We start from the raw sequence: 24,197 nt of genomic DNA on the forward strand, positions 1-24,197 counted from the left end.
AGGAGTAGAAGGGGACGACAGAGGATGAGATGGCTGGATGGCATCACTGACTCAATGGACGTGAGTCTGAGTGAACTCCGGGAGTTGGTGATGGACAGGGAAGCCTGGCGTGCTGCGATTCATGGGGTCGCAAAGAGTCGGACACGCCTGAGCGACTGAACTCAGAACTATATGTTATGCATGAAAGTTGTAAGAGAGCAAATCTTGAGAGTTCTCATCTCAAGGAAAAATTTTTTATATTTTTTTAATTTTGTGTCTACATGAGGTGATGAAAGTGAAAGTGTTAGTCAGTCAGTTGTGTTTGACTCTTTGTGACCCCCTGGACTGCAGTCCTCCAGGCTCCTCTGTCCATGGGATTTTCCAGGCAAGAATACTGGAGTAGTTGTCATTGCCTTCTCTAAGAGATCTTCCTGACCCAGGGATCAAACCTGGGTTTCCTGCATTGCAGGCTGATTCTTTACCATGCGAGCCACCAGGAAACCGAACATGAGATGATGTGTGTTCACTAAACTTACTGTGATAATCATTTCATGATGTATGTAAATCAAATCATTATGCTGTGCACCTTAAACTTACACAGTGCTATGCATCAATTATATCTCAATAGAACTGAAGAAAAAAAGAAACGAAAGCAAGGTCTCAAAGAGACTATTGTACACCCATATTCACAGCAGCATTATTCACAACAGCCAGAAGATGCAAGCAACCTGAGTGAACCAATAAGCAAAATGTGAAATATACATACAGCGGAATGTTATTCAGCCTTGAAAAGGAACAAAATTCTGATACATGCTACAATACATATGAACCTTATACTAGGCGAAACAAGCTATGCACAAAAGGACGAATACTCTATAATTTATGTTAGGTACCTAAAGAGGCAAATTTAGAAACAAAAAGTAGAATTGTGGTTGCCAAGCACCGTGGGAAAGGAAGAATGGGGAGGAGTTGTTTAATGGGTATTGAGTCCCAGTTTTGCAAGATAAGAAGAGTTCTCGAGACTGGTTACACAACAATGTGCCTATGTTTAGAACTACTGTCACTCATAAAATGTTAAGGTGATAAATTCTTCTTTGTGTATTTTACCACAAATAAAAAAAGAGAGAACTAATCAAAATAGATCTTAACCCGCTAAATATATTGAATTCAAACAGTCTGCTGCTATTCTCTTCTTTCAGAAATTAATTCAAGCTTTATTGGTGATCTCTGTGGGAAAAAACTGATGTGCCATAGACAATAAACAAATTCATTGCTCTCATCAATTTCATACAACTGAATAACCTAATATATTGGGGGGGCAGCTAATGTACACGTGAAGAAGTAGAAAGTGTAGACACACCTCATTTAATTGAGCTTCACTTTTTTTTAACAGTAGTTTATTTCTTTATTTAGTTTGGCTGTGCTGCTCTTCACTCTTCTCTAGTCTCAGTGAGCAAGGCCTACTCTCTAGTTGTGGCACGCAGGCTTTTCATGACAGTGGCATCTCCTGTTGCAGAGCGTGGGCTGCAGGGCACGCAGGTTTCAGCAGTTGTGGCACGTGGGTTCATTGGTTGCAGTTCCAGGCTCTAGAATACAGGCTCAATAGTTGCGGCCCAGGGGCTTAGTTGCTTCGTGGCATGTGGGATCTTCCCAGATTAGGGATCGAACCCATGTCTCCTGCACTGGCAGGTGAATTCATTACCACTGGGACACCAGGGAAGTCCCCATTTTTTCATTATTATACTTGTTATGGCAGTCTCTGATCAACAATCTCTGCTGTTAATGTTATTTTGGGGCATCACAAATCATGCCTGTGTAACACAACAAATTTCATAAACATTGCTCTGTTCTGACCAATCCACCAACCAGCTGTTTCCCCATCTCCCTTTTCTAGAGCTTCCCTATTCCCTGAGACACAACAATATAGAAATTAAAAACCCTACACTGGCCTCTAAGTGTTCAAATGAAAGGAAGAGTCACATGTCTCTCACTTTAAATCAGAAGCTAGAAGTGATTAAGCTTAGTGAGGAAGGAATGTCAAGAGCCAAGACAAGCTGAAAGCTATGTCTTATGCAGGAACAGTTGGCCAAGTCGTTAATGCAAAGGAAAAGTTCTTGAAGGAAATTAAAAGTGCTACTCCAGTGACACACGAATGATAAGAAAGTGAAACAGCCTTACTGCTGATATGGAGAAAGTGTTTGTGGTCTGGGTAGAAGATCAAACCAGCCACAACATTCTCTTAAACCAAAACTTACGCCAGAGCAAGGCCCTAACTCTACTCAATTCTGTGAAGGCTGAGAGAAGTAAGGAAGCTGTAGAAGAAAAGTTTGAAGCTAACAGAGGTTGGTTCACGAGGTTTAAGGAAAGAAGTCATCTCTGTAACATAGAAACCCAAGGTGAAGTAGCAAGTGCTGATGTAGAAGGTACAGCAAGTTGTTCAGAAGATGTGGCTGAGACATTTAATAAAGGTGGCTACACTAAACAACAGATTTTCAATGCAGACAAAATAGCCTCTATCAGAAGAAAATGACATCTAGGACTTTCATAGCTGGAGAGAAGTCAAAGTCCAGCTTCAAAGCTTCAAAACACAGCCTGGCTCTCTTGTTAGGGGCTAATGCTGTTATCAAACCAAATTCAACCTGTCTAACAGACAGCAAAGCCAATCTACTGACACCAAGCTGTGGTGAAGGAAAGTACAGCATTTGTTACATGGCACCAAGCAAGAACAGGTAACTCAAGCTCAAAAGACCAAAACTCCCTGATGGCTTTCAGGCAAGGGTTTTTAAAGGCAACATTAGAATTGAGGGTTGCAGAGTGCGTGATCAGCTTATGGACTTTTTTCCGATTGGTCAATGATGAGATAACAAGATGACATTTTAGAAATTTTAATCATCAACCTTCTGGTTCCAACCAGTCTAGGGTCTGTGAAAAATTCTTAAAATGATGGGACTACAAGACAACCTTACCTGCTTCCTGAGAAATCTGTATGCAGGTCAGGAAGCAACAGTTAGTACTGGACATGGAACAACAGACTGGTTCCAAATTGGGAAAGGAGGACGTCAAGGCTGTATATTGTCACCTGCTTATTTAACTTATGTGCAGAGTACACTGTGCGAAATACTGGGCAGGATGAAGCACAGCTGGAATCAAGATTACTGGGAGAAATACCAATAACCTCAGATACGCAGATGACACCACTCTTATGGCAGAAAGCAAAGAAGAACTAAACAGCCTATTGATGAAAGTGAAAGAGGACTGAAAAAGCTGGCTTAAAACTCTCAACATTCAAAAAAACTAAGATCATGGCATCCGGTCTCATCACTTCATGGCAAATAGATGGGGAACCCGTGGAAACAGTGACAGACTTTATTTTCTTGGGCTCCAAAATCACCGCAGATGGTGACTGCAGCCATAAAATCAAAAAACACTTCCTCTCTGGAAGAAAAGCTATGACCAACCTAGACAGCATATTAAAAAGCAGAGACATTACTTTGCCAACAGAGGTCCGTCTAGTCAAAGCTATGGTTTTTCCAGTAGTCATGTACAAATATAAGAGTTGGACTATAAAGAAAGTTGACGGACAAAGAATTGATGTTCTTGAACTGTGGTATTGGAGAAGACTCTTGAGAGTCCCTTGAACTGCAAGGAGATCAAATCAGTCAATCCTGAAGGAAATCAGTCCTGAATATTCATTGGAAGGACTGATGCTGAAGCTGAAACTTCAATACTTTGGCCACCTGATGCGAAGAACTGACTCATTGGGAAAGACCCTGATACTAGGAAAGATTGAGGGCAGGAGAAGAAGGGGACGACAGAGGATGAGATGGTTGAATGGCATCACCGACTAGATGGACATCAGTTTGAGCAAGGTCTGGGAGCTGGTGATGGACAGGTAAGCCTGGTGTGCTGCAGTCCATGGGGTTGCAAAGAGTCAGACATGACTGAGCAACAGAACTGAACTGAATCTAAGGTCTAGTGCTTATCGTTAGTATACAGTCACCGGATGTAGATCTGGGTGGGGATTTTAGTTTCCGCAGAGCAACTCAAAGATATGTGTCATATTGTTACGTATATCCCTTCAGGAGGAACTAAGAGTCCTGTGATTCTGTTTTATCACTGAACTATGGTTTAAGCTATCATTACTTTTTTTGCTTGATTGCTTTTCCTTTGTTTCTGCATTTCCTCATTTCTCTAATTAATAACTACTTGAGTCTGCTCTGTGGAATTCTGCCTCCTAGGGAAGGCCTAGGAGACTAAAATGTTTTCTACAAACAAGAAACAGGGGTTATGGAGGGGCTTTTGTATTTGGTAAGGCCCCACAGGGTCCTGCTCGGTTTCAATATAGTCGGTGACTTTAAGTCAAAACCAACAATCATTTACTGTTTCAAAAATCTTAGGGCCCTTATGAATTATGCTAAGTCTACTCTGTATCCTATAAATGGAACAACAAATGGACAGAAAAGGTAGGGACCTAACAGAAAGAGAAGATATTAAGAAGAATACAAAGAAGAATTATACAAAAAAGATCTTAATGGCCAGGATAAACACAATGGTGTGATCACTTACCAGGATGTCAGGAACCAGACATCCTGGAGTGCGAAGTCAAGTGGGCCTTAAGAAGCATCACAACAAACAAAGCTAGTAGAGGCTATGGAATTTCAGCTATTTCAAATCCTGAAAGATGATGCTGTTAAAGTGCTACACTCAATATGTCAGCAAATTTGGAAAACTCAACAGTGGCCACGGGACTGGAGAAGGTCAATTTTCATTCCAATCCCAAAGAAGGGCAATGCCAAAGAATGTTCAAACTACCACACAATTGCACTCATTTCATATGCTAGCAAGATAATGCTCAAAATCCTTCAAGCTAGGCTTCAACAGTATGTGAACTGAGAGCTTCCAGATGTATAAGCTGGAAGTGAAAAAGGCAGAGGAACCAGAGATCAAATTGTCAACATTTGTTGGAACACAGAAAATGAGTTCCAGAAAAACATCCACTTCTGCTTCACTGACTACACTAAAGCCTTTGACTGTGTGGATCACAATAAACTGTGGAAAATACTTAGAGATAGGAATACCAGACCACCTTACCTGTCTCCCGAGAAAACTGTATGCAGGTCAAGAAGCAACACTTAGAACTGGACATGGAACAACACACTGGTTCAAACTTGAGAAAGGAGTACATCAAGGCTGTATATTGTCACCCTGTTTATTTAACTTATAGCAGAGTACATCATGCAAAATGCCAGGCTGGACAAAGCACAAGCTGGAATCAAGATTGCCAGGAGAAATATCAATAACCTCAGATATGCAGATGACACCACCCTTATGGCAGAAAGCAAAGAGGAACCAAAGAGCCTCTTGATGAGGGTGAAATAGGACAGCAAAAAAGCTGGCTTAAAACTCAACATTCAAAAAACTAAGATCATGACATCTAGCCCCATCACTTCATGGCAAATAGATGGGGAAACAATGGAAACAGTGACAGATTTTATTTTCTTGGGCTTCAACAAAATCACTGTGGATGGTGACAGCAGCCATGAAATTAAAAGATGCTTGCTCCTTGGAAGAAAAGCTAAGACAAACCTAGATAGCATATTGAAAAGCAGAGATGTTACTTTGCCATCAAAGGTCCATATAGTCAAAGCCATGGTTTTCCAGTACTCACATACGGATGTGAGAGCCAGATCATAAAGAAGGCTGAGTGCTTAAGAATTGATGTTTTCAAACTGTGGTGTTTGCGAAGACTCTTGAGAGTCCCTTGGACAGCAAGGAGATCAAACCAGTCAATCTTAAAGGAAATCAACCCTGAACATTCATTGGAAGGACTGATTCTGAAGCTGAAGCTCTAATACTTTGGCCACCTGATGCGAAGAGCTGACTCATTGGAAAAGACCCTAATTGGGAAAGATTGAAGGCAGGAGGAGAAGGGAATGAGAGAGGATGAGATGGGATCGTATCACTAACTCAACGGACATGAGTTTGAGCAAACTCCAGAAGATGGTAAAGGACAGGGAAGCCTGACGTGTTGCAGTCCATGGAGTCGCAAAGAGCTGGACACAACTGAGCAACTGAACAACAGTACTCTGTCTGTGCTCTGTAAATGGAACAACAGAGCCTGGATGACAGCATATCCGTTTACATGGTTTACTGAATATTTCAAGTCCTGTGTTGAGACCTATAACTCAGAAAAAAAGATTCTTTGCAAATTATTGCTGTTCATTGACAATGTACCTGGTCACCTAAGAGTTCTGATGGAGATATACCAAATTAATGTTTTCATGCTTGCTAACACAACATCCATTCTGTAGCTCATGCATCAAGGAGAAATTTTGACTTTCAGGTCTTATTAAAACAGGAGGGAAGGAAATAACCTCTAAAAGAATGACACAGCCCTTGAGGATAAGACACAAACTGGTCAGAACCAGCTAGGTCCAAGATGCAGAAGATTTGATTTTCATGAATCTTGAGCCTCATTATATGCTCACTGCAATATTAATACATTAGCATCTAAATGACACACCTACAGTATCATTGGTGTCATGACACTTTGGAAGCTAACCATAAAAGGTCTAAAAGTGAGCAGTGGCCCAATTCCTGGAAATCTCTGCCCCTTCCCCAAAACCCTCCCACTCCTTAAAACTAACCACACACTCTATCTGTGGACAGTGTTTCTCCTAAGGCCATTCTCATTTCACCTTTTGAGATGGATTGTAGTCTGTCTATGGACTGTGTATCTAGATAAATCCACTTCCTATCTATCACTCTGTCCCTCACTGAATTCTTTCTGCAATGAGACATAGAGAATCTGAGCTTTATTAAGTTCTGAGACCAGGCGTGTGATCTCAATTAAAAGACAGTGGGATCAGGTCTCAATCTGGGTGGGCAGTTTCATTATTATTTAAGAAACACATTTTGTAAAGCCATAGCTGCCATGCTGCTTGTATTGCTGGTTAAGTGATAGAATTTCTGTTATGTGAGAAGCCAAGGTTTGACTCAGAATATACTGCACATCCCTTTAGGGCTTCTCCGATGGCTCGGCAGTAAAGAATCCACCTGCAGTGCAAGAGATACCGGAGATGCAGGTTCAGTCTCTGGGTCGGGAAGATCCCCTGGAGGAAGAAATAACAACCCGCTCCAGTATTCTTGCCTAAGAAATCCCATGGACAGAGAAGCCTGGCAAGCTACAATCCAAAGGGTCACAAAGAGTCAAACACAACTGAGCACGCATACACATAGCTGCTATAGATAGTAAATCCTCTAATGGATCTGGACAAAGTCAAGTGAAAACCTTCTAGAAAGCACACTCTTCATTCTAAAAGCCATTAAGAATATTTGTGAGGAATTCTTTGTGGTCCAGTGGTTAGGACTCTCATTGCCAAGGGCCTGGCTTCAACCCCTGGTCGGGGAACTAAAATCCCACAAGCCATGAGGACTGATCAAAAAAAAATAATAATAATAATATTTGTGATTCATGGGAACAGGTCAAGTATCAGGAGTTTGGAAGAGGTTTATTCCAACCTTCATGGATGACTTTGAGGGGTTCATGATAAAACTTGAACAGATAAGGAGTTACTTCTACAGATGAGCAAAGAATGTGGTTTTTTGAGATGGAATCTACTCCTAGTGAACATGCTATGAAGACTGCTGAAATGACAACAAAAGATTTAGAATACTGCATAAACTTAGTTCATAAAACAGTGGCAGGTTTTGAGAGGACTGACTCCAATTTTGAAAGAAATTCTACTGTGGGTAAAATGCTATCAAAACAGCATTGCAAAGTACAGAGAAGTCATTTGTAAAAGGCACAGTCACTTGATGTGGCCACGTTCGTTGTTCTCTTATTTTAAGAAGCCATCACTACCACCCTAAGCTTTAGCAACCATCACCTCAATGGCCCGATGGCTCAGTCTGCAGCAGACCCTCCAACAGCAGAAAGATTACAATTCACTGAAGGCTCAGATGTTGGTTAGCATTTTTTGGCAATAAAGTATTTTTTAACTAAGATATATATATTTGGGGGCGTTTCTTGGTGGTCCAGGGGTAGGACTTTCACTGCCATGGTCCTAATTGAATCCCTGGTCAGGGAACTAAGATCCCACAAGCCTGAGAGTACAGTTAAAAGAAGTGTATTTTTTAGATATAACGCTATTTCATACTTAGGAGACTACAGTATACTGCGTATATTTACAGTATATTATATAGTAAATTATATTTACTCTTATATCCAGTGGCATACAAAAATTCAGTTGACCCACTTTATTGCAGTATTCTTTTTATTGTGGTGCTCTGGAACCAAACTGCCTATAAATATCATTACTAAGATTTACTGAAAAAAATGAAGATTTAACCTAAAGGTATGCAGTCCCCAATACTAAGATGAGAGCTTAAAAAAGAAATAATTATTATACTTCACATTTAATACAAAGTTTGAAATTTGCATTAAATTGTATTAGCCCAATTCCTGAGGTTTATTTAGAAAGGGTGGAGATAAGGAAACTATAATTAAAAAACTAAGACATAATCCTTCAGAGGAAGTATGTGCTTCATAGGGTTATTGTAAAGAATAAATGAATCATTGCATGTAAAGTTTGAGCAGAGGGGCTGGTACATGGTATTGCTCAACAGAAGTTATTGTTGGAGAAAACCTTCTCCATTTTCTCATGTCCCTATTTTTCCCTCTTAAGCCAACATCATCAAAATTAGTTTGACTGTATTTAACACAAACATGTACAAAATTTAAAACATGGGTTTGGGTGGACTTCGGGAGTTGGTGATGGACAGGGAGGCCTGGCGTGCTGTGGTTCACAGGGTTGCAAAGAGTCGGACACGACTGAGCAACTGAACTGAACTGAACTGACACAGTTCACAAAGTGATTTTTACAATCACTATAACTTAATACTTACAACAGTTCAATGAAGAAACAAAGGAAAACTAGAATTTGAGTGCCTATTACATGACAGCTACTATACTGAGAATTAACATGTAGTATTTCACTTAATTTGTTCAGGTAGGTTATTATTATCCTAATTTCACAGATAAGAGAATTAAGGTTCAGAAGCAGCATTAAATTTCACACAGCAGCATTAAATTGAAGGGCTAAGATTTGAATTCTGTCTAGCTCCAAAGTTCATACTCTTATGACTAAAAACTATTTTCAGCCCTATAAGAGTTTCTCATTCTCTTATTCAATTATTCTTTCATTCACTCCTTCACTCAATCAAACAATTCAACAGTGCCAGCACACTGCTATAAGCTACTGATATAAAAATTAATAAAACAGCATCTGCTCTCATAGCCTAGAGGGTGTGTATGTCTGAAGGAGGGATGGATGAACACAAATCAACCAGAATACAATTAAGTAAGAATTCAATAATAGTAATATAAGCCGAATGCTACTGAAATATGGAGGTTAAATACTAGCTTAGGGGAATAAGAAAAAGCACCATAGAAGAAACAGTTTCACCTGAAATTTTTAAAATATGTGATTACAACTTGATAAAGAGCATCTACACAAAAGCCTGCAGCTAACATCACACTTAAAGGTGAAATAATACTTTCCCCCTAAGGTTAGGAAATATACAACGAGGCTGTATATTGTCACCCTGCTTATTCAATATATATGCAGAGTATAGCATGGGAAATGCTGGGCTGGATGAATCACAAGCTGGAATCAAGATTACCAGGAGAAATATCAACAACCTCAGATATGCACATGATGCCACCCTAATGGAAAAAATGAAGAGGAACTAAAGAGACTCTTGGTGACAATGAAAGAGGAAAGTAAAAAAGCTGGCTTTAAACTCAACATTCAAAAAGAACTAAGATCATGGCATTCAGTCCTATCACTTCATGGCAAGTAGAAGGAGAAAAAGTGGAAACAGTGACAGATTTTATTTTCTTGGATTCCCAAATCACTGCAGACAGTGACTATAGCCATGAAATTAAAAGATGCTTACTCCTTGAAAGGAAAGCTATGACAAACCTAGGCAGTGTATTAAAAAGCAGAGACATCACTTTGCCAATAAAGGTCCATATAGTCAAAGCTATGGTTTTCCCAGTAGTCATGTACAAGATGTGAGAGTTGGCTGAGTGCTGAAAAAATGATGCTTTTGAACTGTGGTGCTAGAGAAGACTCTTGAGAGTTCCTTGGACTGCAAGGAGATCAAACCAGTCAATGCTGAAGGAAATCAACTCTGAGTATTCTTTGGAAGGACTGATACTGAAGATGAAACTCCAATATATTGACCATCTGATATGAAGAGCAGACTCATTGGAAAAGACTCTGATGCTGGGAAAGACTGAAGGCAAAAGAAGGGGGCAGCAGAGGATGAAAAGATTAAATAGCATCACCAACTCAATGGACATGAATTTGAGCAAACTCCAGGAGACAGCAAAGGGCAGGGAAGCCTGGAATGTTGCAGTCTATGGGATCGCAAAGAGTCAGACATAACTTAGTGACTGAACAACAACAAACAGGAACAAAGCAAGGAGGCCTGCTGTCATATATTTAATATCAGCAGTTCTAGGCACTGTAATTAGCAAGAAAGAAGAATAAAACACATACAGATTGGAAAGGGAGAAATAAAACTCTATTTGCAAATGACATAAGGTCTATATAGACAATCCCAAGGAATATACTAAAACACTCCTAGAAGTAATAATAAGATCACAGGATATAAGATCAACACACAAAAATCAATTGATTTCTATATACAGTTGACCCTTGAACAACACAGGGGTTAGAGAAGCAGACACCCTGAGCAGTGGAAAATCCCTACATAACTTTACAGTCACCCGCCAGTATCCATGGCTCCATACCCTCCTATTCAACTGAAGGAAGAATATGTAGTATTACAGTATGTATTTTTTTCTAAAAATCCATATATAAGTGGACCTGTATCGTTCAAACCTGTGTTGTTTAAGGGTCAATTGTACTAACAAAAGATGTGCAGAAATCAAAATTAAAAACATATTACCATTTAAAATCACTCTAAAAAATTAAATACTTAAGTATATACTCTTACCAAAAACATGTACAGGGTCTGTATGCCGAAAGTTAAAAAATGCTGAAAGAAAGAGATCAAAGAAGACATAAATAAACAGGCTTGTTCATTGACTGGAAGACTCAACATGATAAAAATGTCAATTCTCCCCAAATTAATATATAAGTTTAATGCATGGATGGTATGGGGAGGGAGGAAGGAGGAGGGTTCAGGATGGGGAACACATGTATACCTGTGGCAGATCCATTTCGATATTTGGCAAAACTAATACAATATTGTAAAGTTTTAAAAAAAAAAAGTTTAATGCAATTCCTATCAAAATCCTAGTAAGGCTTTTTTAAGACTTAAACAAATTTATTCTCAAATTTACATGGAAAGGTACAGACTCTAAAACTGCTGAAACAATCTTGATAAAGAATAATAAGTGGAAGGAATTATTCTACCCAATATCAAGCTTATTTCAAAGCTCCTGTCATCAAAAGAATGTGATACTGATACATAGATTAATGGAACAGAATAGAGAACCCCAAATTAAGGACCTACATAAATATTCTTAGGGCTTCCCAAGTGGCTCAGTGGTAAAAGAATCCACTTGCCAATGAAGGAGACACAGTTTGATTTTTGACAAAAATGAAAAAACAATTTATAGGAAAAAGGAAAACCTTTTCAACAAATAGTGCTGGAGCAACTAAAATTCCATTGCAAAGACATTAATTAAACTTAAACTTCATACCTAATATAAATATTAAATCAAAATTATCAAGAACTTAAATGTAAAATATAAAACTCTTAGGAAAAAATATAGAAGAAAATCTTTGTGATCTAGAGTCAGGCAAAGAGTTCTTAGACTTGACACCAAAACCTTGATTCATAAAGGAAAAATCGATAAATTGTACCTCATCAAAATTAAAAACTTTTGTACAATAAAAGCTGAGGGGAAAGAATGAAAAGAAAAGCTACAGACTGGGAGAAATTATTTGCAAACCACATATTCAACAAAGAACTAGTACTCTGAATATACAAAGATCAAAACTCAACAGTAAAAAATCAAACTATACAATTAGAAAATAAGTACAAGACAAAAGATTCTTCACCAAAAAGGGTATACAGTTGGCAAACAAACATGTGAAAAGATGTTTAACATGTTTAAAGATGTTTAACAGCCACTGCTGCTAAGTTGCTTCAGTCGTGTCTGACTCTGTGCCACCCCATAGACGGCAACCCACCAGGCTCCTCCGTCCCTGGGATTCTCCAGGCAAGAACACTGGAGTGGGTTGCCATTTCCTTCTCCAATGTATGAAAGTGAAAAGTGAAAGTGAAGTCGCTCAGTCATGTCCGACTCTTAGCAACCCCATGGACCACAGCCTACCAGGCTCCTCTGCCCATGGGATTTTCCAGGCAAGAGTACTGGAGTGGGGTGCCATTGCCTTCTCCGACTAGGGAAATGTAAATCAAAACCACAAAGCATCTATCATCTATTAGAATATCTATAGAACATCATCTATCAGAATAGCTAAAATAAAAAGTAGTGACAACACCAAATACCAGTGGATCATTGGTACACTGCTGATGGGAATGTAAAATTTATTTTACTGCCACTCTGAAAAACAGTCAGCCAGTTTCTTAAAAAACTAATCGTGCAACTACTATACAACCCAACAATTATACTCCTGGACATATATCCCAGAGAAATGGAAACATGTTCATATAAAACTTGTACACAAATGTTCACAGCAGCTTTGTAACAGCCCAAAACTGGAATCAGCCCAGACGTCTTTGAGCAGGTGAATGTTTAAACAAATGGTTGTATAGGCATATCAGAGAATAATTCTCAGCAATAAAAAAGATACAAAATACTGATACATGCAACAACCTGAATGAATCTCCAGGAAATAATGCTGAATGGAAAAAAAAAAGGGCAAGCCCCCAAAATTATATAGTATAGGATTCTATCTGAGGCTTCCTGGATAGCTCAGCTGGTAAAGAACCCACCTGCAATGCAAGAGACCGTGGTTCGATTCCTGGGTTGGGAAGATCCCCTGAAGAAGGGATAGGCTACCCACTCCAGTATTTGGGGACTTCCCTGGTGGCTCAGACTGTAAAGAATTTGACTGCAGTGTGGGAGATCTGGGTTCGATCTGTGGGTTGGGAAGATTCCCTGGAGGAGGGCATGGCAACCCACTCCAGTATTCTTGCCTGGAGAATCCCCATGGACAGAAGAGCCTGGCGGGCTAAGTTCCATGGGATCATAAAGAGTCAGACATGGCTGAGTGACTAAACACAGCACAACACAGGATTCTATTTATAAAACATGCGGGATCTTAGTTCCCCAACCAGGGAAACTAGATAATACTGGGAACTAGAATCTGAACAAGCTTAGTGCCATAGGCTCAAACAGTAGGTTCACCATCATCAATGCCACTAGAAACAGGTTTCGATCAAAGTGTCAGTCACTCTGTAAAAAACAGCACTGGGCAAAGTCAGGATAACAGACAAGTTTTTGACTTGTTGGGGAATACAGAGTAGTTTAGACTGGCTAAAATAATAACAGTGGAAATCTAACTGGAAATAAAACTAGAATCACAGGTCAGTCTTTGATAGTCCATAGAATATCACTGAACACTGTTGAACAGGAAAGTGACAAAAAGCAAAGTACAGCTTTTTACTCAGTTTTTTTAACTGGCTGATATTCAATGAAGCTCAAGGAAAGCCAATACACTGCCAAGACTCATTGGACACTGGAGGCTCCCGGGTGCAAAATTTAAGGAGGCCCTCACTCTCAAGTAGGGTTGTACTTACACAACCCTAAGAGTGAGTACCTCCTTAAATTTTGCACTTGCAAAACCCTTAGTATTCTTATTTTGTGAGCTAAGCACCTCATTTGCCTCATTCATAACAGCCAAAAAGTAGAAACAATCCAAATGGATAAAAAAGAATGTGCTCTATTCATATAAGGGAATACAGAATATTTTTGGTGATAAAAAGAATGAAATACTAATACATGCCACAATATGGTTGAACCTTGAAAATACTATGCTGAATGAGAGAAGTCAGTCACAAAAGACTATATATTGATAGTTTATGATTCCATTTATATGAAATGTCCAGAATAGGTAAATCTACAGAGATAGAAGTAAATTAGTAGCTCCTAAGGGGGGGGGAGAGGTTGAGAAGGAGAATGACTGCCTATGGATATAGTTTCTTTGGGGGGGTGATAAAAATGTAATAAAATTGATTGAACTGACAGTTGCACAACTATGAACATACAGTAACGTTTGAATTGTACACTTTAAATGATTGAATTGCGAGTTATATCTTAATAAAATTTGTTTTTAAAGCAGATGTTTAGCAACTATCTATTGAAATAAAGCATAAAAAGGAAGAAAGTCATTGTGAAATAAGAACTCCAAATTGAATTTTTTTAAAAGCAGTTGATTCTTTTCATGAGTTGTTAAGAGGAAGCACAGGAAAAACAACTAAATCAGACTTTTATACTTTGCCCAACTAAAATCATAATCAGAGTTTGGTTCATAAAGATTTCCTACTCAAAATAACTTGCTAGCAGGCAATTTGTGACTTAAACAGTGGTCTTGACTTACAAAGCATATTCATGTATGTGTCTGCTATAAACCATCAATTTAAAAAAGATAAACAACTTACAAATATACTATATGGCACTGTCTCCAAAACAAAAATAAATAGAATTTGGATAGCCTTTTCTATAGATGTATTCTCTAAGGGGAAAGGCTGAAAACTGAACCTCAAACTGAATTCTGCTTTCCCACTAATTCTCATTAAACATTAAAAAAAAGTGTTCATATTTTTAATACTGATAAACCAACTTAAACACTTTAGTGAAGGTATGATCAAATAGGTGAACGACTCGGCATTAACCTGGACATTAGAATTTATTCAGTATTATTTCTTCTGGGAATAATACTGTTTTACTAGCAGCTAAATACTTAAGTACTTTATATGATTTTCCTAACTCCATACCCAGCCATTCCGCCTCTTTCCAATGCTCAGCAATGTATGTCTGGAAAATCCCTTTACTTAATACCCACAATTCCCAGAATGTTTTCCTCTGCTTCTGCCCTCTCTCACCTTTTATTTGATGCCTTCACTTGCAGGTACACCCAAACTTTAACAGAACAGGGAATCATCTGCAGCTATCAGTAATGGACGGAGAAGGCAATGGCACCCCACTCCAGTACTCTTGCCTGGAAAATCCCATGGATGGAAGAGCCTGGTAGGCTGCAGTCCATGGGGTCGCTAAGAGTCGGACACGACTGAGCAACTTCACTTTCACCTTTCACTTTCATGCACTGGAGAAGGAAATGGCAACCCACTCCGGTGTTCTTGCCTGGAGAATCCCAGGGATGGCGGAGGCTGGCGGGCTGCCGTCTATGGGGTCACCGAGTCGGACATGACTGATGCGACTTAGCAGCAGCAGCAGCAGCAGTAATGGAAAAGTTCTAGAATGGGATGGCAAGCTATATGTGAGCAGCAATTCCTAGGTTTTTCTCTACCTTCTGTACTTGGCCATTTTGACAGTCTTTAAGGCAGATACTCTTATTCAGATACCTATTCCTCTGAGGTGGTGCCCAACAGAACTTTCTGCACTAATGGAAACGTTCAGTATCTTCACTGTGTAATACAGCAGACACATGTGACTACTGTGTACTTGAAATGTGGCTGGTACAACTGAAGGACAGAATTTTTACTTTAATTTTAAAAGCCACATGTGGCTAGTGGTCTGCATACTGAACAGCACAGCTAGCCGAGATTCCTGCAGAGACTAAAACTAGTGCCGTAATGCTAAACGCCTCAGCTGGTGTCCAGACACCCAATCAGGATCCTGCTAGTCCTGTCTCCTGGAAGATGTTCCCTGCATCCCCCAACTTGATGAGATGACCCTACATAATGAATAAATAAATCATCTCAAACCACAGTATGAGTATCTGCCTAATTTTCTATAGCTAGTACCACCTCAACTCCTGCTGCTTTGAGCTTGGAGTTACCACCTTCCTTCAGATACTGCATATTTGATCACTGTTTCTCAGACTTTAAGGTATTTATGAATCACCTTGGGATTTGGTTAAGATGTGGGTTCTAATGTGGCATTTCTAACACGCTTCAAGGTGCTTCTATATGGTTTTAACCCTAGGTTCTTGGTTCTCCTACCCCCTGATTTGAATGGTGTTACTGATGGGTCAGCAGCAAACATTAATTCAGATCTCCTAAATATAACAGTACGCTTTTCAGTCATCAAATATTTGTACCACGTAATACAGCTGCACAAAAATATCAATTCTGAGCAGTTGATGTTATTTGATGTGACATTCATTTTTTTGAGCACACATTTTACAGAGGCGGCTACGACAATGAGCTAAAGATCACAATTCTAATAACTGAACAACTGGAAAGGGAACCAAGGTTTGCTTGATTCCAAAGCTCACGTTCTTTCTGCTATGCCAACCTTCTCCTCAATGCTTAACTCAGGAATGTCCACATGTTGGGATTTCCCTTCAGAAGACAGTCGTGGAGGAACATTGCTCCTGAAAAGTTATTGCTTCTCCCCAGGCATAATAATAATCAGAAAAACCAGCTTCTTCCATATGTATGATTAAATATCAGACACCGTTAATATTTATACATTCTATTGTAGATTTTCAACCCAACCAATTTTATTTAGCTATCCTCTCCCCAACTTTTTTGTTTTGGCCGAGTGGCACGTGGGATCTTAGTTCCTGACCAGGGATTAAAACCATGCCTCCTGCTGTGGAAATGCAAAGTCTTAACCACTGGACTGCTAGAGAAGTCCCAAGAGCCTTCTTAAGAAAGTCCTCAAAGTCCAGAGGCCATTATGAAAAAGATGTGACTTGTATTTTTTGTGTAAAATACAAAAAATTTAGTATATTAATAGGCACTATAGATAATGCAACACACTGGAGAAAATATGCATAATAGATACTAAAATATGGATCTGTATCTATATACATATAAAGAGTTCTTAGTTCTTGTTAATCAATAGGTAAAAGAAAACAATCCAATTAAAAAATACATAAAGAACAGAATAAGCAATTTAAAAAGAAATATAAACAGCCCATCAAACAAAACTAAAAAGATGCTAAAACTAAAAAGTAATCTGAAAACTACAAATTAAAATGTAAAAATCTGCCTGTTACATTAGTAAAAATGTACAAGACGGATATTCAGTGTCAGAGGCACTTTCATAGACTGCTGGTGGAATAAAGAATGGCACACAGGCTGTCTGAAAGGCAAACTGGCTGTATATTTCAAAACTAAAAACATGTAAACCTTTTAAACAACATTTCTAGGCACATATTCTAGAGGTAATATAGAACAGTTGCACAAGAGACAAGAATATGGGATGTTCATTTCAGTGTTCCCAATAACTGCAAAAATCTGAGACAACTTAAATGTCCATAGATAAAGAAACAGTTAAATAGATTACATACATTCAAACTGAAATACAATCAGCTGTTAAAAAGTACGAACTGACAGGATGAGATTTCAAAAGCATATTGCTAACTTTAAAAAAAGCTGCAGAAAAAACATCATTCCACTGACTTTAAAAAGATATATATAGACATAGAAATTATAAATAGAAATTGCATATAATGCATAGAAAAAGAACTGGAAAATTCACCAAACAGGATAGTTCTGGAAGTGGAACCTTTGCTTCTTAGCCTCCACATAAAGTTATTATTATTTTTAAAGAATGTACTCTTTTTTTCTCTTTCTTCAAATCAAGTATATAGTTTAAACATCTGTAAGATTTTTAAATGTTCTAAAAAAGACAAACAAGGTCAACAAAAAATGTTTAATTTGCAGTTTTCAGATCACAGGAGTCTGCGCATCTTTTTTTTTTAATTGAAGTAGTTATTTTACAATGGTGTGCTAATTTCAGCAAAGTGACTCAAATATAGGTTGATAGGGAAGCATATATCAGACTGTTTTTCAGATTCTTTTCCATTATAGGTTGTATTCCAAGATTTTGAATATAGTTTCCTGTGCTATACAGTAGGTCCTTGTTTTATTTATTTCATATATAGCAGTGTGTCTGTTGGAGAAGGCGATGGCACCCCACTCCAGTACTCTTGCCTGGAAAATCCCACGGACAGCGGAGCCTGGTAGGCTACAGTCCATGGGGTCGCTAAGAGTCAGACACGACTGAGCGATTTCCCTTTCACTTTTCACTTTCACACATTGGAGAAGGAAATGGCAACCCACTCCAGTGTTCTTGCCTGGAGAATCCCAAGGACGGGGGAGCCTGGTGGGCTGCCGTCTCTGGGGTCGCACAGAGTCAGACACGACTGAAGCCGACTTAGCAGCAGCAGCAGCAGCAGCAGCAGCGTGTCCGTTAATTCCAAACTCCCTCCACTCTGCCTTCTCCCTTTGTTAGTTTTCTATGTCTGTGAGTCTGTTTTTTATTTCTTTATTGGATATTTATATTTCTCTCTGTGAAACTGCTTATTCTACTCTTTGCCTAATTTGTCCTTCAGTCACTAAGTCATGTCCGACTCTGCAACCCCACGGACTGCAACACACCAGGCTTTCTTGTCCTTCACTATCTCCTTGAGTTTGCCTAATAAAAAAAAATAAATAAATACAGGAAAATGTTCAACCTCACAGGTAATAAAAGAGATGGAAATCTAAAGTGAGATATCACTTTTCACCTACCATGAGAGTAAATCGTTTCTGGTTTGTTCAATGTCTATTTACTATTGCTAATATAAATGCTGAGAAAGAAATACTTTTTTCCAGTGGATAAAACCTTTCCAGAGGGTGTGTGTAGAAAAAGTCTCTAGGCTCTCCTGTGGTGGGTGGAGTTAAAGAAAAGCTTTTAGATCATCATCCTCCTAACACATCATCAAATGCTTTCAGTTTTCAACCCTTCTGAAGAAGTTCCCTTCTCACCCCTTAAGACTCTTTCTCATCTCATTGTCTTGCTCTAAACCTTTCTTGGAAAAATGTCTCAATGCCTCAAAAATAACTCACATAAAAACATAGGCACACAGCCCACTTAGTTAAAAGGTGTTAGAAAACATGAGAATCTCATTCACACCCACGTGCTATTCCAGCTAAAATCTATACAGAGGGACTGATGCAGAAAGTCAACTCAATTGGAAAAAAAAAACACTGACTCACCTTCAAATCTGCATGTATTTCTTAAAAACACCTAGGACACTGCAGCTGTGTGACTCTGGGCAAGTCATTTAAAAGTTCTCAGTGTCCTCAATATAAAAGGGAGACATAAAATTTGAATTTCAACCAGGAAATCAGAATTTGGACTTTGGAATATAGTTTTAAAAATCTGAAAGCAAATATTTGTGCGTATGTGTGTGTGTGCATGCGCGCAAAGTCGCTTCAGCCATGTCCGACTCTTGATGACCATTTGGACTGTAGCCCGCCATGCTCCTCTGTCCACGGGATTCTCCAGGCAAGGATACTGGAATGGGTTGCCATGAGCTCCTCTAGGGGATCTTCCCAACCCAGGGATCAAACCCACATCTCTTACATTGGCATTGGCAGGCGGGTTCTATAACACTAGCAAAACCTGAAAGCAAATACACCAAAAAAAAAAAAAAAAAAAAAAGCCCCAAACTGCAGCAGTCTACAAAAATGTTTGCCTAAATCCCTCAGTCTGCTGTAATAACAGTTGCCCTATATATGAATATAGATAACCATTTCCACTGTTAAAATCATCAGTTTCTGGAAGCTTACAGATGTTAACAATTGCTTATTATAACTATTTCCCCAAGCAAAGCTCCCTATACAATTATACACAACATGAATATGGTAATTTACTCAATTCTCTGTACAATACAAACCTCATATTTAGCATCATGCTAATATTCAAATTAGTTCCCCCATAGTGTAAATATTTGAGGGAGCAAAATCTATGAATAAAGAGAGACTGAATTTTAGTCTTCTGGCCAATTCCATGTTCAATGTCTGGCCCCCTTATCCCCATTCCAAGGCTCCTTTACTGCAAAAAGAAAGGAATCCTGCTTAGGTTTTCAGTTGCATAGATTTCCAACTCCAGTCCCTAATCTCCCATTTACTAGCTCCGTGATATTAGACAACTGCCTTAATGTTTTAAGCTTCAATTTTCTTATCTTTAAAATTGAAGTATTAGTATCAGCTGAGTATTGTTAAGATAAAATGAGAAAATTGAGGCGGGAAGAGGGGTGGAAAATAAATAAATGAAATGAGATAATGTGCCTAAGACATTAATAATCACTCAATGAATGATAGCATTTATGCTTCTTCTTACTATTATTGACTTAAGAATGTTCCGTGATGTTTAAGAATACTTTTAAAAGACTATTAAATTATGAACTGACCCCTTAATTTTCTCAAGCTTCCATTCTAATTTTATCTCTTCTGAAAAACATAATATGTTTTATTAATGTGTCATAATTTAGAATTTGCTTAATATTTTGTAATTTTTTTAATAGTTTTTTTCCATTTTATTCTTGTCAACTATTGTTGACAAGTACTCCCTAGGGCCGGAATTTTGTTTCATAAGCCTGTGTTCACAAATGTATCGTGTTTACTACATTGTAATGATTTGCTACTCTATTTTGCTCTCTGCGCAATTTCAAGGCAAAGAGCAAGGCTTACTTGTATTTGTACCCAGAAGGCTTAGTTATCAAACACAGAGAGGTCTCAATAAATGTTTGTCGAAAGGATAAATGAACGAATTTATCTTTTCCCCCAACCCCTGCAATGCCTTGCACAGTACTCTACACATAATAGGAACTCAGTAAAGCTTCTTAATGGATTCATGGAGAAGTCTTTTGGACTCAACCACATAAAGCTTTATCTTGCCTCAGAAAATCATTTCAACTTTAAAAATTAGCTACTAACATTACAAATTAAAAGTTGTAATCTAACATATATCAAATAAATAGGTTCAATGACTAACCACAACAAGGCTAGCTCTAGAAGGATTAAAATCCATTATTCTAATTAATGAATTTGTGAACCTCAACATGGAAAAATCCAGTTACATAATCAAAAGAGAGGTTATGCTTTTGCAAATTTAAACGTACCAAAAATAGTGAGAAAAAATGATCAGAAAGCTTGCATCTGTAGATAGAAATGAACAAATTATTTTTCATGCCTGAATTGAAACCACTGTTTTCATCAGAAATAAGAAAACTGGTCCAAACCTGTCTCTAGAAAACACTCCTTGAGACTCAGTGTAAATGCTTTGCCCTCGCAGTGATTTTAACTCCTAGAAGCCTCCTTTTATTTCCAGACTGACGGATATTCAAAACTCTGTCTCCTAAAATAAAAATTCGTTCATTTCTTAAAAGGCAAAGAACCAGAACAGACACAAGGTTTTATATTCAAGTAACTAAAACTATCCCTAGTGCTCAGCCTGGTGCTTCTACAACAGAAACATTTTCTTAGTTTTTAAATCATATTCATGGAAGGTTTAAAAGTCGTACTACACATTCTTCACTGTATGATCTAAACTGAGTTTACACCGCATATATAATCTCATAAGTACACCGTAAAGAAATTCTACACTTGAATGAATCTGGAAAGAAACGTGAGCTTTGCACACACCCCCTTCTTCCAACTCAATACGCACATCTTGGTTTTTTTTCTCAAGAATTTCTCTCTCCCGCCCCCATCCCACACGTTATTTCAGAGCAGCAATCATTCATTACCCCACTCATAGTCTCTCCACCGAAAGAACCTTTCCAACTAATACTATTTCACCCAAACCCTCCATTCACATCTCAGAGTCCGTGGGGGATTTCTTTGGAAGGGGCGGGGGGCGGTGAAGTTCCAGCACGCCACCATTCCCGCCAAGCCCTTTAGAAGGAACCAGGTCTTAGCGCGCAGTCCCGGACTAGTGTTAGGCGGACCCCAGTAAACTGCGAAGGTCTGACACCGCACCCGCCGCTCCACCCCCCCCCCCCCAACCCCCGCCTCTCCGCCAGGGCAAAGCAAACCGGGCCCAATCTCTGGGCTCCCATTCAACATACCCTCCTCCTCGCTGTACCCCATTTCTTCCCACTTATTCCTCGGTGTAGCCCGGTCTCTTTTTCCAATTCTGACTCCCCATAACCATCTTGCTCCCAACACACATACCCTTCTATACTCCTGCCCCTGCCCCTTGAACCCTTCTACACCCGGGTCCCTCCCCCTTGGACCTCGCGGCAGCTCCAGCCGTTCCCGCGTGCCCTGGTGCAGACCGGCGCCCTGTCCTTATAACCACTGGACCTGGGTCCCACCCAACACGTCACAAGAGGGCCCATTTCTCCCGCGACCCGACCTTCCCCACCCCCTCCCTAAGCGCTACCCCCCCAGCACCCTGTTACCTCCGGCCCCGCCCCCCTGAGGGTGTCGCACTCACCGCTTCTGCCGCCGCATCCTTAACCGCCGCGGCTGCTATAGCTACAGGGAGCCAAGGCAACCAGCTCTCGCGACAGTTTCCACAGCTACGGCGAGAACAGCCGGGAAGAGCCTCTCGCAAGAAAGTAAATGAGTCAGGCTCTAGACGGCTAAGTATATCTCGCGATAGTGTTGTGTAAAATGGCGGCTGTAAGGCGCTTCGGGGGTGGCCCGGAAAGGTTTGGAGGTGGGCGAGGGCGGGGAAGGATCTTGAACTGGCGGGAGAGTCGGAAAACTATTGTAGGTAGGACGCTGGAACGGTCCCATCTGAGGAAAGTTAGTATGGCGAATCCTACACTGGAATAACTTTAGGGATGTGGCCGTCATTTCCCAGTGTCTCAGACTTGGAACAGTGTCACCTTTAACTGAAGTTCCGTCTTCCTGGTATTTTCTTTTTGCCTGCCCAGTAGAGATGGAGCGAGCAAGCCAGAAATTGACCTTTCCGTATCTTCGTTAACCTTTCTTCAGGAAATTCATCCGTTCTTCCCCTACCCTGGTTTGTAAAGGACATTTGACTTAACAGAAATGTTTATGTTTATGTACTGGTGCCCCGCCCCCATCAATTCTCCCTACCAAAATAGGAAATAAAAGTTTGTTGTTGTTGTTTTTAATCGAGCATAAGCACAGGTGTTTGGATGCGGAAGGGGGCCGCGTTGGTGCGTGATCTGAACTTTGCAGTTGCTTGCCACCCTTTGGGCACATCCTTAGTTGATGACTCTCAACACAGTTTTTAAGGGCTTTCTCTCCTGGTGGCTCAGACGGTAACGCGTCTGCCTGCGATATGGGAGACCCGGGTTCGATCTCTGGGTCAGGAAGATCCTCTGGAGAAGGAAATGGTAACCCACTCCACCCTTGCCTGGAAAATCCCATGGATGGAGGAGCCTGATACGCTACAGTCCATGGGGTCGCAAAGAGTCGGACACGACTGAGCGACTTCACTTTCCTTTCCTTTCTCTACTCTCAAAAAGCTGTAAATGCAGACTGAGTAGGATCTGGAACAGAAGATGGATATATAAAGAACGTTGTTCGGTGAGAATAAAAGTAATAAATGGAGAATTCATTTTCTTCTCTCCAAGCCCCTGAATAGCTCTCATAATCTAGACCAGTGCTGTCCAGTAGAAACATACTGTGAGCCATAACATGCAATTTAAAATTTGTAGTAGCCACATTTTTTTAAAAGTAAGAAAAAGGAAATTTAGTAATCCACATAATCCAACATATTCAAAATATTTCGACATGTAATCAATATTTTGAAATTTCTAAAAATATTTATTTTTGGCTGCATTGGTTCTTAGTTGCAGCACATAGGATCTTCCTTGCAGCATGCAGGATTTTTTGCTGTGATGTGCAGATTCTTTGTCTCAGGGCCTGGGCTTCTCTCTAGCTGTGGTGCTGCCCAGGTACAGGAGCACAGAGGCTCAGCAGTTGCATGTGGACAAGCTTAGTAGTTTCAGCATGAGGGTTTGTCTCTAGTTGTGGCCCACCAGCTCCGGAGCAAGTGGGCTCAGTAGTCCTGCAGCATGTGGGATCTTAGGTCCCCAACTAGGGATCCAAATGGAGTCCCCTGCAGTGGAAGAAGTTTCTACTGCTGCTGCTAAGTCGCTTCAGTCATGTCCGACTCTGTGCGACCCCATAGGCGGCAGCCCATCAGGCTCCCCCGTCCCTGGGATTCTCCAGGCAAGAACACTGGAGTGGGTTGCCATTTCCTTCTCCAATGCATGAAAGTGAAAAGTGAAAGTGAAGTCGCTCCGTCATGTCCGACTCTTGGC

The 24,197-nt window shown here is 39.8% G+C and overlaps 1 protein-coding gene, 1 long non-coding RNA gene and 1 pseudogene across 15 annotated transcripts in view; 2 read left to right on the top strand and 1 right to left on the bottom strand.

The window, feature by feature from the left end:
• Positions 1–22,523, bottom strand: part of USP54 (ubiquitin specific peptidase 54) — a 132,830-nt gene extending 110,307 nt beyond the window's left edge. For 5 of the 14 annotated variants that reach the window (XM_044942247.2, XM_044942248.2, XM_025284732.3 and 2 more), the window contains exons 1-2: positions 22,391–22,489; positions 11,008–11,049 (exon numbers count right to left, since the gene is read on the bottom strand). The gene's annotated coding sequence lies outside the window, so the exon portion shown is untranslated. Of the gene's footprint in view, positions 1–11,007; positions 11,050–21,191; positions 21,217–22,019; positions 22,167–22,390 lie in introns of those variants that run through there. The other 9 variants (XM_025284738.3, XM_025284737.3, XR_003109077.3 and 6 more) reach the window with 7 other exon arrangements.
• Positions 1,471–15,900, top strand: LOC102389726 (annotated as a pseudogene).
• On the top strand, positions 22,380–23,039 carry LOC112584698. Its single transcript, XR_003109079.3, has 2 exons — positions 22,380–22,514; positions 22,839–23,039. It is a non-coding gene; the product is annotated as an uncharacterized LOC112584698 (long non-coding RNA).
• Positions 23,040–24,197: the final 1,158 nt, after the last annotated feature.

The sequence above is a fragment of the Bubalus bubalis genome, chromosome 4 (genome assembly GCF_019923935.1).
Source record: "Bubalus bubalis isolate 160015118507 breed Murrah chromosome 4, NDDB_SH_1, whole genome shotgun sequence".
Lineage (NCBI taxonomy): Eukaryota > Metazoa > Chordata > Mammalia > Artiodactyla > Bovidae > Bubalus > Bubalus bubalis.